This window comes from Tetrao urogallus (assembly GCF_951394365.1).
Source record: "Tetrao urogallus genome assembly, chromosome: 12".
NCBI lineage: Eukaryota > Metazoa > Chordata > Aves > Galliformes > Phasianidae > Tetrao > Tetrao urogallus.
In genome coordinates, this window is record NC_136825.1 from 11777946 (window position 1) to 11795014 (window position 17069).

The window sequence follows — 17069 nt, forward strand, 5'->3', positions numbered from 1 at the left end:
GCTTTTTATTATAGCAATAGTGAAGAATTCCTGTATATAATGATGTTTCCTCCCTTACCTAATTTGTATTAGGTCCTCAGGACAAGGGCCTACACATTGCCAGAAGACTGCGCTGATAGTGTACTATATTTTATATTGAACAGGCTGTTCACTCAAAGCAAATACTAATCTCAAAAGTTGGATGTACAGGGGCAGGTTACAATGCACATCACTAGCAAGTACAGTAACTGTTAGCCAAGCTACTTTCAGAGCCTCCTAATGAGCAGTTCCTGTTCTAGGTCAGAAACAGTGCTGCATTCTCAGGTCTAAGACTGCGATCCTTGCTGCAGTCAGTGCCGCTTCCAGCCTCGATTACACCAGCACAGCAATGGCAAAATGCACGAGCATGAGGAAGACTCCAGTATGAGCTGTCAAATTCCAATGGGAAAAAAAAATCTATCTAATACAAATACACTCTAACTAAATGACAGAGTACTTGCATATTCATCCAAAAGCTCATGTATTTGGATAGGACATCATATTTGGATTAGATAATATATAAGGTCCTTTCCAACTCAAACCACACTATGTTTCTATGATTCATAGATTTGACTAAGATTTCAAATTAAGCCCTGAGATATCATTCTATGTTCAAGTCACTGCAATGCAAGAATTAATAGCATTTGCATTGTTTCACATCAGTAAAAGCCTTCGGCTTGATAGCTGAACACAAAAGCAAAACAGTTGCTTGAGACAAAATACTATTATCACTTCTAATGAGCTGGTGTATTCTTATCAAGCAGTTTGAACACCCAACAGCAATAAAAGAGAAGCAAACATCACTGGTAGTTTATTGACATCTGTGACAATGTGCCTGACATCTTAAGTGTCATTAATGTTTTCATCTAAATGCTTAAAATAAAAGCTGTCTATACAATTCCTTGATAGCTCTCTCTGAAGATGCTGGAAATTCACTGTAACCTGTCACAGTTCCAAAGAATCTTCTGTAGTAAATCTGGACACAGCATGGGAAGGTTAACTTTGCTGATCTTCAGATCTGACTGAGTTTCCCTGGTTTATAGCACTACAGGGAGAAATACCAACATCACAAAGAAGGTATCTGGCAACTAGGCAATAATGAAAACACAAGAAAGAAGGTCGATACTGGGCAGAAAAACAAAGTTATGTTCTTACAGAAATGTGTTGGTTTCATCTTCTATTATAATTCAAAGCTCATAACTTCTTAGTTCTTTTTTCCATCCTTTTCTTGAGGCCATCCTGCTTCCCACCTCACCACATGGATAATAACAGAAGCGCTGCAAATCCCAGAATGCTTTAGACAGTTCAGTCTCTGAAATTTGAGTTCATAAGAGAGTAGTTCTATCACTGCAAACTTTTCTCGGCTGCTTTCAGGGCATCCCCCACTACCCAGAGCAATTTCTGAATTAAATGCTAATTCTGTTGGATACAGCCCTTTCCATTCTATCTGTCTGCTGACAATTATTGGACAGCACATTAACACTGTTCCAGAGTCACATATGCCACTAAGTAATTATCACAAGCAGCAGAAAGTTTTAGGTCCATGCTACTGAGTTATAATGTATGATAAAATCTCAGCAGAAAGATTTTGAAGTGGGCTCAAAATTAGCAGAGCTCCCCCCCACTCTTAGTTGCACAGAAAAAAAAACAAAACCTTTTTACCTGTAGTCACAGAGATGAAAGCCATCCCCAGTGTTCAGCTAAACCAAATTAGATTTGGGGACATAAGTTAATTTTTAATAATCTTGCTAAAGGATTAAATTGTTTCAAAATTACCAAAATTAGACATTTTTATTTTGTTCAATAAGGTTGGGATTTTTTTTTTTTTTTTTTTTTTTTTTTTTGTCTTTCAATTATGTTTTCAAAACCATCATACAAGAAAAAAAAAAAACAAAAACATTTGAAGGAGATTGCAAAGCATTTCACACCTGTTTCTCTTAAATCCTGTTCTTAAAGTAAACAAGCATCTTCTTTAGTGTCATTAATGTAAGTGAATTTCAGTGAATATTTCCGTGATTTCTAAGATAGCATCTCAAGGCTCTACATCATAGCTGGAGTCATCCGTATGACATCTCTTGCTATCCTTTTACCAATGCCAACCGAACATAAAGTATATTTTGTGTGACGTGAAGGGAATGACTTCGCCTTTGCATAATTCTTTTGCTGCCCAGAAAGTACAATAGATCAAAGGGGTCTTAGATGGCTAGTCTATTCAAACAGAAGCATTAAATAGATGTATTACTAATCTGTCATTCCTTGTTCATGCTTCATGAGTTGTTAGAATGTCTTTTTTCTCACTGTACCTTCTTTTTTTTCCCCCCTGAAGACAAGCTTGACACTGCTTACTGTTTACCAAAAAAAAAATATATATATATAGGCTTGGCATTCCCCTTTGACCTCCTGTAACATCCACAGTAACTGAAAATTTCCAAGAAGGATCCCAATTTTAATGCTTGAGTCACCGAACATTTGCAAGCAAGTAAATTATTGAAAAAGAAATAAAAACCTCACGTCATAGATGATGGCACTCTTCTTCACGTAAGTGTTCTAAAGCAGGACATAAAACTTCCTCATTCTTATAATAAATTGTATCTGAAACATTACTGGAAATAAGTTATATAATAGATTTGGGTTTAAAAAGATACAATTTACACCTTGGGAGAAAACTGTTAAGCTGTAATAATATCTACAGAGATACTGTAGATAGACCTAAATCCAGATGAAGATAATTTGATCAATAATATCAATCCTGTTTTTTTTTTTAATAATTCTTACTGTATCTGTATTCCAATATCTAGTATTTATAAGAGATATTTAGTGCTGCAGAACTTCAAAGTGAAAATGGAGTTCAAAAGATTCAAAATATTGGTTTTATTTTCTGTAATTTTCAAGGCAGCATTATAAAAAAAATTCAGCATATAAAAACTTTTGCCCTGCCAATCTAAGAAACTTTTTCTCTTGGTCTGACTCCAAACGCTGTTAAAGTTGTGCCTCACTGAGATTAATCGTGATGTAAAGGGAGCTGTGAATTTTATTACGAGAATGTACTGATGTATTGTCTAGGGGCAGCAATTAAGCACTGGCAAGTATTCCTATGTCCTAATTCCTGGTAACAAAAATTCAGAGCGCTTGAAACTAGTACTTGGGTAGAATATAAAGTCTGATCTGGAAATCAAGAGCCTCACACGCAACCCCAAGTCCCTCCACACAGTTGGTCTCTCCACTTGTAGTACGCTGAAGTTATTTCTGCACTCCAGTTTTACCTAGAAGAGGATCCTGCTGACATTAAAGTTTCTTTGCACAATTTGACATACTACTTTAATTTTGAAAACTCATTTTGCTGTCATTTTATCTATTACTCCAAAACTTCTTTGAGACTTAAAATCCCTTTCAGAAGTCAACCAGCTGGAAAAAGGATTTCATATCTTAAGAGCCGCAGCCACACACAGTCCTGCCATGCCAGATGGCTTATGTAGGACATCTATATTCCTCACCCTTCTACAATAACATTTCTCTATTCTAACATCCATCTCCTCCTTCACTAATATTACAGTATCACTAGTCAGGGAACTAGGGAGGAAAAAATACAAACTATCTTTCTGTCTGTGCACTTTAAATTCATTGTTTACTTGTTGTATGTTGCTCAGTAAATCAAAGGAGAATTCCTGAGGATTCCCCATGCTTTTCTGCAGACGCCAGTATAATCTGCACATATCTGGCTGGTAATGTGAGAGCCTGGGACGTCACAGGGGTGCTGCACAGCACAGAGAGGTGCAGAGCTATGCTGCAAGGCAGCAGCACGGACAGCTTCCGTGGGACGGCACACAATAATCAGTATTTATTTTGTTTGTTTTGGATCATTAGCAGTGAAGTCAACATATCCCTTGCACACCAGCTGTCAGTTGCTATCTAGAGAATGCTTCGCTGGGCACAGAACTATAGAACTGAGAAATAAAAATGAGCCAGTTCAGGTCTTCTCAGGATAAAACTGATTCTTACACAGATCCTGCCTACAGCTTTTTCCACTTGGTTTTAAAAGCCCGATAGCAACAAAGTACCTGATATTCAATTTACCTTTCCCTTTGTCTAATTCCATCTTGATTCTCTTAATTACGTTACCATGTACCACACTAATTGGTGTTCACACATGGCCAGTTCAGCTACAACTGGTCAAATTTATTGCCACACCTCACACAACTTGGGATTTCTTAAAATGCCACTTGTGCTAGTCATGCAATCCCTTATAACAGGGAAAATAGGGAAAATACAACCATTGTTTTCCACAGTTCCTTTTTCCAGTGGCTGTGCTAACGGAAAGGCTGGGACTCAATCTGCATTTTCCTAATCCCCCCACCTCTCTCCTTGTGTCAAGTAGCTCAAACTACCAGAGATGTATTTAGGCTCCACCGTAACAGAAAAACCCAATGAATAGAGACATGCCTTCTGCTCACATCCCAAACACCAGCCAGCCACCACCTTACCTCCTGGCATCCAAGGAAAATTTGCTACTAGCAATGTTGTCTGTGCAGCTCTTATCAGATAACGATACTGTATTTCTGCAAAAAAGAACAGTCTGCAAATTAAAAAAACATACAGATATATGGCAATGGATTCTAAAATGAGCTATAACAACTCTGTGGTACTAACATCTCCCTCACTACTAATATAATTGTTTCACAGATTAAAGGTATGATTGTGAGCTTATATGATATATCTGCAATGCAGGCAATTGCTAGAACCCATTGTGCAGAACACGAAGCCAAGTGATGTTTCCAGTGTTCTGTGGGCAATTTGTATTAAAGCACAAATCACATCCCAAGCTAACACCAAGCCACAGACAGCTTCTTCCTCTGAAAATAAAGTTATGGAATTCTTGTAAATGTTACAAAGTGGCGAGGCTCAAAGAGGTGAGAAGTTACTCTCATACCTTGCCACTATGCTTCCAAGCCAGCACCTTGCTCTCTTCATTTAATTAGCAAGAACATGACAGTCTCCATTTTGGGATGTCAAAAGAACACAGTACATCTCAGAGAGGTGCAGATTAAGATAAGGTCTATTTCATGCACATCAGAGAACAGGGAGTAACAAATGTAGGTTAACAGAGCAATCTTTAAAAAAAATCTCTAAGCAAACTGACAAGAAAATGACTTTTGCCTGAGATAAGCATGTGGCTTATGGGATCTTCCTGTTACTTCTGCACCTCTCCATATTTACCTGTGGAAAGCATCTTTCATCTATCTGAACAGCTCCAACAGGAGACCAGTTTAGATATCCTAGGTACATCACACCAGTGCAGAAAGGCAATGCTGATTTGGGGAGTACTGTATGTATTTTAGCACCACATAAATTTACAGAGTAGGTCCTGATCGAACCTAGGCTTATACAGGCACAAAGTCAGGCACAGAAACAAGGCAGAAATCCCGCTGGCAGAAAGGTGCAGCAAGATGCAGTGCTACTGCCAGGTACTAGGCACCAAAGGACAGATTTTCACCCCAGCAAATATGGTGAAATTTATTTTTGTTTATCACACAAGGTTTCCATGGAACCAACTATCAATGAAAAAGCTATTAATGATTTAGCAGGTTGGTGTGATTTCAGCACAAACTAACTAACTTTGTAGAAAAATCAGCTAAGACATCGGACAGGTGTCTCACCAAGCACCTCTTCTTGCCTGGCTTCCAATGTTCTGCACCAATCACTCCAGAAAATTATTTTATACAGCTGCCCACATCATTTTTTTCAGAGTTTTTCCCTTCCTCTGCATGCAAAATAAACTGAAAAAGCATGAATGAAGGAGCAACAGTTTTAAATAACGCTTTAAAATACTTCAATGTCCACCAGACATCTTTTCCAGTCTGCTCTCATAAGGAAACAGCTTGTGAAGACAAGAGCTGTAAATCCACTCGGGGAACCGCATTGATCTCATTGCTCACCAGACACAGAGCCATGGTGCTGGTGTCTCTTTCTTGGAAAACTCCTCAGGGTTTCCCTGTGCAGGCAGTGGGAAGGTCAGGCAGCACACAGTGAAGGCAGACAACATGGCAGCTTGGTGGTGGCTGCTCCCCTCCCCAGCATGAGCACCAGCTCAGCTAGAGAGGCCCAGAAGACCATCTTGTTGTACAACACAGCTCCTGCCTGCCTTGCTGAAACAATCATTTAGCACCACAAGAATGAGGTGCTCTGGTGTACGTCACCAGCAACCCCAAAGATTTACAGGGCAAATCTGGATGCAAGCACTGAACTGCAGCACTGCTAATTGAATAAGTTATAGGGAACGCACAGGGGAATAGAGAAGGCCTGCAAGCAAATCCCAGCAGTCTTACACATGCCAAGTACTGTATTGCATCACAGCTCACACCCCAGAAGTAAGAAAAAATGGCAAAATCCAGATCCAAAGGACTCTACTTCAGTGCCTGTAACTACTGTTAAAAACATAATTCAGCTAATCAAACACCTTCAGCACACTTGCTCACCTAAAACTGTTTGCACAGCTCTGAACTACTTGGGTGCTGCTCAAGTGTATTTAAGTGCAGAAATCAATCTGCTACTTTCATTTTTTCAAAATGGTTAAGAGATCATTTTATGTAGGATTTAATAAAATACACCTAAGGCTCAGTAAAATGCCATTCATATTTTTATGTTGTATGGTACCATTTTTATTGTGCATGAGATATTTTTTAATTTATTTCTTCATTTAAGATAGCAATGGCTATTACACATTATTACAACAGACCAAATAGTCACTCTTTTTCCTTCATGCAAATGAAGTATAACATTTCTTTACAAATTTCTGATTACTAGTAGTATTCATTGCCATTGGACTGGATGGAGAACAAAAAGGAAATTCATCTAACGTAATGCATTCATAAATCTACTATATTAAAATTAAACTCTAGCCATAAAACACAAATATATTTCACTCCAAGAGGAAAAAAACAAACCACAATCAAAAACCAGCAACTAGGAGGTAGAGAAGCACAGTGAAATTTTTAAAAAGTTAGAAACAAGCAATAATTAAATGAATAATGCATAACGCTAATAAGTATACTGGCCTATACTCATCAAGACAGTAAATAAGTTCAGTCAGCACAGAGTTGCAGATAAAGGTCATGACAAAGTTTCCATCTATACAGACTATATGGGGGCAATAGGGACCCAAAGGAGAGTATGATTCTTATTTGGAGGACTTAAAAACAAATCAGGTGGTTAAGCAGCACAATTAACACATGAAAATGGGTAGAACAGGGAGTTCCAACTTCAGTGTTGTAGCATGATCCCAAGACATACATGAGGAAAGCTGTGCAAAGCAGAAAGGCATCTTGAACTGCTCTAAGCTCACTGAATCCCCACAGACAGGCACCAATAAAATGTCTAGATGTGTGCACGTCATGCAGTTAGGTACTGCTGGTGTTTCTGAGATTGCAAAACTGCCTTGAACTACCTATTCTTATCAATACAGTAACTGCCAAACATACTGGGCTTTGATTTGTCAGAGATGATCTCACAGCTTTGCTGGGGTGGATTCTTGTGCTGTGTGTATCATAGTTGGCACAGTAAGAGTGTACTTGCATTCAAATCATCTGCATTTAAAGTAGGTCTTTCTCATTCACTTCCTTGGGAAGTTCCTCTCCACAAGAGCAGTTCCAAGTACAAAGCTTGGTTTGGGAGACTCTGAGGAACTCCCCGAAACATTCAGACTTGCCTAACATATCATGGTAAAATGTCACACAGGATTCAAACTCACATTTTTGAAAAGGTCTGGTTACCTTTGTGCCAGTCCATTCTTATGTCAAGGCCCAGCCCACTCACTCATGTTTGACCTGCAGCTCAGACACCAAAGCTGGCAGACTACAAATTCTGGTTTATAACACAGCATTGCATTTTTTCAAAAAGGCAATTTTAATTTTAAAATGCGATTTATCATTTGTAAAGATCTGGCAACAGCATGAATGTAAAGCTAAAAGAAAATGATCAGACCACATAAAGTTAATAATGTGATGGTAGCAAGAACATTTAATTGATTTACAGCGCAGCTCAATATATAAGCACTGTGCTAAGAGTGAAGCTATAAGGGAGCCCGTCATTTCTTTGTGGGCCTCCTCAAGAGCTTCATTCACAAGCCTATTAATTAGCTCGGGTCCTTCAGTGTCCACCATTCAGATTTAAATCACTTGTTTCCCATTATGCTGTGTACTATACACTGTAGTACAGACCCATAAATTTAGGCATTAATTCTTCTATCTGTGGGGCTCCTGAAAGTCAGCTTTAATTATCAGAGGTGAAATTCTCATAATCCTTACAGACAAAAATGATTAAACTACAAAGAAGTAGTAACTCAGGGACAGCATTAAACACTGGGCTCTGTTATGGTCAAATTCCATGAAGTTTATTCCTCCCAGTAGGAAAGAGCATTTAAGATCAATGTACTTTAAAAAACTCCACAAAACATGGCACTGATTTTAGTAAACTTAGATACCATGTTGATAAATTTAAGAGCCTTTCAAGTTGTTTAAATGCTGCATTTTTCATCGTACACCTTCTAAACTGTGATTCAGTTCACATAAAAAAAGTACCAGACAACACGTATGGCTAAAACTGACAGAAATATTTGCTAGCTGTGCCACATGCACAAAATAATTACATAAAATTGTGTTTAATTATTCCTAACATATAGCTGTTCATTCAAATTGAATACTTACACATAAAATGAATTACTGCATTACTTAATGTCAGGTTCCTCACTTAGTTTGAATGTGGCTTTAATTTACATTGCAAGATAATATCCACAGATTGTCAAACTCAGCTTCAACAAATAAAATAAAGCAAACAGAATAGGATTAAATAATAATAAACAATTGCAAATTGTACATTCCTGTGGAATACAGTCCTTTCGTGTTAAAAAAAAAAAAAGAAAACATGCTATGATTCAAACAAACTCAAAGGGAAGATAAATGTCCATGAAATGCAGAAAAAGAGCTTGTCTTCTTGGGAATAGCATAGGAATGTCGTCATGGCCTACAGGGATGCAACAAGGAAGGCTAAGGCCCTTGGAATTAAATCTGGCAAAGGAGCTCTGCAGAATAGGAACTGAGTGTCCTGCTGAACAACAGGCCGGCCATGAGCCAGCAGTGTGACCCTGTGGCCAAGAAAGCCAGCAGTATCCTAGGGAGGATTAGAAAGAGCAGGGCCAGCAGTCCTCTCTGCTTTGCCCTGGTGAGGACACATCTGGAGCACTGCGTACAGTTCTGGGCTTCCCTGATCAAAAAACACAAGGATCTACTAAAAAGAACCCAGCAGAGAGCCACAAAAATGATAAAGGGCCTGGAGCACCTCCCATAGAAGGAAAGGCTGTGAGATCAAGGACTCTTCAGTCTGGGGAAGAGAAGGAGAAGGCAGGATCTCATCACTGTTTATAAATATCTGAATTATGGGAGTCGAGTCGATGGGAGTGGGCAATTTCCAATGGCAATCAACAGTACAACAAGGGCCAACAGGCAGAAACTGGAACACAGGATGTTCCATACTAACACAAGGAAGAACTTCGCTGTCAGAGTGACAGAGCTCTGGAACAGGCTGCCCAGACAGCCCAGGGAGTCACAGAATCACAGAATCACCTTCTGTGGTGAGGTCATCCAGTCCAACCACCCACCTATCACCAATAGTGCTCACTAAACCATAACCCTCAACACAGCATCCAAATGTTCCTTGAACACCTCCAGGGTCGGTGACTCCACCACCTCCCTGGGCAGCCCATTCCACTGCATGACCACTCTTTCAGAAAAGCAGTATTTCCTAACGTCCAGCCTAAATCTCCCCTGGCGCAGCTTGGAGCCATTAAGTCTCCTCCCTCTGCAAAGAAATTCAAGGCCCTCCTGGATGCTTTCATGTGTGACACTGTAAGGAGCTTGCTTTAGGAAGGGGTTGGACTCTGATCTCCAGAGGTCCCTTTCAAACCTTACATTTCTGTGATATCTCCATAACAATTTGACTAAACAATTTTATAACAATTTAAAATAATGTCTGTAAATGAATCTGACAAGCAAGGAAGAAAAAATGTTCTTGTTCCATTTCCAGTCATATTTGCTTTGCCAGACAAACAACAAAATTTGAAATTTCAGTTTTAAACCATCATCTGTGATTTGTGATACCTACAGGAATAGAAGAACAGCACTATCTTAGGCTCACATCCAGCGCTGACTAAGGTTCACATGTATTTCACTTAGATTTACTTGTCCATTATTTAAATCTTTTTTTTTTTTTTTGAAGTAAGAACACTGCAGAACAGCAAAATCCCACTTTTTACCAACCTTGCTAATAAAAAAAATAGTAAAAACCAACAGCATGGAATCCTACGCCTCCCATACACAGACATAGCCTGGTTAGGGGATTCATCCTCACAAATTATCTGTCAGATAAAGATTTAGAAAAATAGATTAATAATAGATGCTGATAGAAAGAACTTCCTTATTACATTATATAAGATAGAAAAACGTACATCCTCGGTGGCTTGCATTATGGTTTAAAGACTTCAACAGGCAGTTCTAGAATTAAAAACAAAGCATACTTACTGAGGCATTGTATGCAACGGAGAGAAATGAAATAATTTCATCACTTAAATGAACACAGGATTTTTATCACCTAAATGAAAACTGGATTTCAAATGCAATGAAATCCACAATTCATTGGGTCAGCACTGTGCTGAAGACAACTAAATCTTGCAGATGAGGAGGGAAGTGCTTATTGCATTATCGCTGAATTGTAGAGGAAGCATTGCATCAACTCATTGCTGGGTAGCGCTTAGGAAGTCCTAAGAAGAGACAAATTGAAAGAGATAAAAAGCTATATCCTGCTATGAAGCTTAATGCAAAATTCCCATGGATGCCAATAGATAACGCTCTATCACAGTGTGGCAGGTTTGGGGCTAATGGCAGAACTACTAATGATACCTGGAAGATTATGTCAGCTTTTGAGATTCCGAAATTAAAACACTTCATAATTGTGACTACTATGAGAGAACCATGAAAACTTTGGTTACATTCACAAACTGCATATAATGAGGCTTTGTAAATTAACGTACAGATGAGATGTTTCACGTGTCTGATCCAGACAGAAGGTAGTTCGTGTATGATTTCACATACTTTCCACTGTCACCTGCCACCTTCAGCAAAATCATTTATCGTCTCTCACTCTACCAGTTTATTAATTTGATCAAGGGCAAAGGATATGTAGCATGTTTCATCAGTTAATAAAGTTTATAAAGCACTGGGGGATCTACTTGGATGAGAATCATCACAAAAAATGCAAGACTTAATCAGACCAAAACCAGCTGCTAATGTCAGGGAGATGTAAAACTCATTTAGGAATTAGAAGAGGTGGCTGAGCAAGCAGACAAATTTGAAAAACTGTGTTAGGAGACATAGATACAAAGACTTCTAACCTAAGTTAAGGTCAGGCTTTTAAAGGCTTAGAAAAAAAAATACTGTGAAACATATCTGAGTTGAGTAGTTGAATGAGTACTCAGAAGCCATGAATATGCTCTGCTGATTGTTAAGAATTTACAAATGAGGGAATGAGAGGTTCCATTGTAGAGTATTTGAAACAAATTAAACCTTTAAACATTTGAGTTCTATCAAAATTATAAGCTAGGAATGAAAACAGAGGTGACAAAATTAGCAAACTTGGAGTGTTGCATAATGCAATGATCATTCAAATGCAAGCTAGTCTGAGCAGACACACTAGAGGTAAGGTTGTTTATTCAAAACCCTTCTGGACTAGTAGACACATGCAAAAAGCAACTTAACAAAAACACATCCATATGTAACAGCATTTTCTTAATGTCAGTAAAGCATTAATATTCAAGAAGAGCAAGCAAATGAAGACACTAGTTTTACTGCACGTCATACATCCACTGATTTAGGTGGTTTTTTTGGTAAGGAAAAAAAAGGGTGATGTAACCAGTGTAATTACAGTGCCATCTAGTGAAGACGAGGATTCTGAATGAAGATGGCTGATGGGAGAAACCCCTGCAGACCACACCACCACCACCTGCCCCAGGAAGGGGAAAGATGCTCCAATGGGGCCCTGGTAGCTAGGTAGGCCATCCAGCTTCTTGCTCAGAGTTAGGGGATCTGGCTCAGAGGGCAATTAGAAAAACAATTCCATTCTTGTATTTGGGTGAATTGTTGCTCTGAATATCAGCAGCATTCATTTAGCACTTTCCAGTACCCACACCCAATTTCCATCCACCCTGAACAAGTACAGACAGTCCAGTTTCACCAAGAGTGCAGTGGAAACACATCCTCCCAGCAGGCCCATGGGGGCCTCACTCTTGCTTACTTTACCCATCACAGCTCACTTTTTGATGTTAGAGCCCTGCAGCCTGAGAGATACAAGCAATGAATCAGACTTGCTTTGCATGAAATGAGAAAACTCCTCTTGAAACCACAAATCAGGAATGGTACATTTTCTCCCTCCTGCCTACACACCAGCACGCACCCCCACACTTCTATTTTATTTTATCAGAAAAGTAATTGATACAATTGCTACCTGCCTAACAACCACACTGTATGCAGAAATGTTTTCTATATCAATTTACTTCCTTAAAGTTTTTCATGGAATGATAGCTACATAAAAACAATCTCTAGGTCCAACATGGCTTTGCCAGATGAGCCCAACGTCCAAACGCCAAAATAATGAAAGCAGATCTGTGGGATCTGTCTATCCTGAGCTGGCCAGAGATTTGTTTTAGGCTCTGCTCAAACTGTGTGAATGGCTCTTACTCGTGGAGATGTGCCGGCTGCCAGTGAGCACTGTGATCTGCCCTGCCTCATACATGACCAGTCATGGCATATTCCGTGCAGAGCTGCAGGGAGAAGGCATAGCAGTTCCAGAAGCATCTTTTCAGCAGCTGGGAATGCCCAGCATAGCTGCTCTTGGCTCCAGTGTGCCTGAATGAGCAGCACAGAGGGATAAGGACTAGCTGCAAGTCTGTGCTGCTCTTGACTTTGGCCATATCTTTGTTCCAGCTGCTCACTTGTTGGATACAAGCAGATTTATGAGGTTCATACTCTGAATGCATGTAAATTGGATTTGGGCACTTGAAACTACCTTGTCTGGATCCAGGGAAAAAATCCAGCTTTTCTGTTCTTCCACAGCTCCTTCTACTTAGATATCAGTATACAGAGGTCCCAACATAAATCCCAAACCCTTTGTTTCACCACTTATGGTTCCCTGGAGTCATATTACAATAGCTTTGATTAAAATACAAACCAAGTGAGTAATTGCAGGCTTTTTCATTTTACAGTGTCAGTTTGTCATTGTAATGGATATGCTGGAACATGAATGTCTCTTAATGAATTAAAGAAAATGCATATTTAGAAGGACTTAAAACTGCCCATGACCAGCAACCTCATACACAAAAATGAAAGAGGGAGAACAGCTACTGTTGTCAGTGATGCAAACTCCCAATAAAAACGAGGGTTGTATGTCCCACTGACTGCAGCTCTCAAAGCGCCCGGTGGCTTCAGTGAATATCATCAAGCAGAAGTTTTGTATGCTTATTTTGAACTGGCCCTTCCATCCAAACGTCATGCTGCATAAAGTTGGGGAGTTTTGAAGTTTTTTTTGTGTGCGTGTGTTTGTTTGTTTTTACTACAGTTCAACAGAAAATAGAAAGGAAAATCCACTGTTAATATTGTTTGTCCCCTTCAATCTATAATAGGAAACAGAAAAACCACAGTGTCACCATTATAGTCATGCCACAGAGTATTTATGCATCCTTGTCAATACTGTTAGCTATTATTCATCAAATAATATGTACCAGATTAAACTGAATTTGAAGTAGAACACCACTTTCCCCTTCCACTTTATGCAGGAAAATTACAGGCATATTTGTCTACAAAAAGTGATAAAAGCAGAAATGAATGCAAATTTCATCCCTTTTAGGGAAGTCATTTCCAGGCATGTGAAAAGAAACAGAGAATTAAGAGGAAAGACTAGAAACATTTTTTTTCTACAAAGCAGGAGCACTTTTCTTTGTGGCCCCATTGTTTCTTGGTACAAACAGGATTCCTGAAGACTGCTGGTTTTGGTGGGTACCACTTTGCCATGGCAAAGCACATTCTCTGGCTGAAAAAGGCAGACATAACAACACACTGAGCTGTTTTATGCAGCTGTAAGTCTTGCTCAGACTTCCTTGGCAATTTGCCACACTACACTGGCAGAATGACTCCAATCTTTCTCCTGATTTTAACTTAAATCCTCAGATGTGACAAGCACCTGCAATTCGTCATGATTAGAAAGTGGAAAATATTCACTAACTCTTCTATTCCAGCCCTGAGTTTGTAAGCTCACTCTACAGACTTCAATAGTTTTTCTTAGTGTTCATACACTGGCCTTTTAGAAAAGCATTCTCCATTTCTGAGAGACCCAGCTCTGGCTAGACATAGGCAAACAGCACAACAGGCAATGGCTGGGGAAATGGGAAATACACATTTATGCTCTGCATCTTCTGTCTGTAGAGCTCCACCTGCACAGACTAAGCATACTCCATGATGATGTCCTTCTCCTACTTTCTTCCACATTCAAAACCCTTCTCTTTGGATTTCCAGCTTTTTAATAGTGTCAACACCTCTCCACTGTAGCCCCAAATTTTACTTAAATTGCTATTTACTCACACTGATGACAAAGTTGAATAAGACTCCAATTCAGCAAGCACTTATGCACCCACTTCATTTGAAGTATGCACGTGGCCCACTTAACCTCAGTGAAGTACAGCAGCATGTGGGTAAGTGCAGGGTAAGGACTAAGGCTGAACACAAAGTGCTATTACTGGGTACTGCCATGCAATCATGTGGTATTGCTTTACTCTCGGTGACAAAACTTAATTTGTTGTTTCTCCACAGGAACAGCCGTACACACACCTCTCACCCTTTTACGCCAAGTAAAACCTCAATGCAGTCTGTACAAATGATCCCTTCACAAACAATAATTTTATAACTCCTGCAAAAATATCTCAGTCCCCCAATCATTTTTATTTGGCAAATCATTTATAAGATATGCAGAAAATAAATGTACTTCAAAAAAGATCTACCTCCCTTCACTTGTATTTGGTTTTCTACTAAAATCAGTGTTTTTTGTTGGTTTTTTTTTTTGCAAAAGCAGTATGTTCAATAAGTATAAATTGACTCTACTTCCATTTTTTAGCAGAAGAATGTATGTTCAGAAATAAAAAAGCAAGCAATTGTTCCTCCTGCTTGCTATTCATTGCTTGAATACTAAAAGTCTCTTTATGAATAAAACGAATTGACGCTCTTGTCAGCAGCAACAATATTTACAGAATGTATGTTACATTAAAGAGGAAATTGAAAGTAAAGATGTGATTTCACTGAAAGAGACACTGAAACATGCAGACAATCTCACCCTTGCAGAGTCTGTTCACCTTTTGTCAAGATTTGTTTTGCTTAGTATTCATAAACCTTTTGTGTTTGATGTTCACTATTTAAATCAGTTATTATCTGTCAAAGTGGGTATTCAAAAACGTGCAATATCAGAAAGAAATAAACAGAAATTACTGTAAAGCATAACAAAAACCTGGGATTTTTCATAAGCTATAGAAAGTCTACACTAGTCGACGGGGGATTTTTTTTCGTGGGAAAACAGAGAAAATGTTCTGAAACTGAAATACAGAACTAAAACATCTGATCAGATTCACTGAAGTGTTTCTGCGTAGCTCAGGAACTACTACAGGCTCCATTAGTGCGGCAGCTCAGTGCCAAATGCCGTCACGAAAATTGGCGGAGAGCTGATCATAGTGCAGATTACAAAGGTCACATCAGAATCAGTGAGCACAAGAGGAAACGCCATCTGACTAAATACAACTCCGTGATTTCAAGCTACTGATGGGGTTTTATTCATCCCAATATTCTGCTTGAAAAAAAAAGTTCATTTTTCTTCAAGTAATTCCTGAAGTTGTGAAAGAAGAAAGATGCACTCAGCACAGTTGTTAGAGCGAGTAGAAAATGGTCACGTTGTAACTCACTTGGAGACAAAACCATAAAATACATAAATAAAATCCAGATCATGTCATCCTGCTTCCCTACACCGAAACACCATCCACCAAAACATACTAGAAGCACCCAGTTACAATCTAGCTATTTTTGGTGTTGTTTTCTGTTTGTTTGTTTGTTTTAAACAAAATCCAAACCTCCTTTCTGAGGAGCCCTTACTTGCACTCTGACCAAAGGAATGGGGCTGACAACTCCGGAGTCAGAGGCCTGCAAGCACTGCACGTGGCCAGCAGGGCCTTCTCCACCAAGGAGCCACCAACCCTCTGCAAGGAAGCAGGGAGTTGGGCTGGGAGATTCTCTGGCAGCCATGAACAGACTGCACAGATGGAGAGAAAAAAGGAGGAAAAAAAAAGCATAGAACAGAGACTTCTAAATGAAGATTTTGAAATGAACTGACTGACTTGCTGATACAGACCACTTAACAGAATGCACATGGTACATGTTAACAAGATACACTCCTGTGTAACCAAATCCCTTCACTCCCCAACACACCTAAGGCACATAACAGAGCATAGCGAGTAAAATAAACGAATGAGCAAAACCAAAAAGATAACAAACAACCAACCAAAACAAAACACAAAAACCAACCCACAACACTAGAGAATGAGGGAAGGTGTGTTTAGTTTTCTTTTTGTTTGCCGTACGATTTCACCAAAAAAGCTATCTGATGAAATGCTGCAGTCTTTTAGAACATTCTAACTGCAGAATGTAGGCAGAGGGGCCATGCATGAATGGAGAGATGATGCCTCAAACAGGTTTTTCTCTTACGATTACATTCAAAGCAGACAATTATGCAAATAAAAAGAAGGAAAATTCCATAGAGGAAAATACTTCTCTCTCATAGGAATGAAAACTGTATTAATCACACGGCTCTGGGGAATTTGGCAAGGAGCACTACTAGTGACAAAAGGTATAGAACAATCCAAAAGCATTTCAACTGTCATCTACATCCATTAATACTCTTTTCTCCTAATCGCTACATTT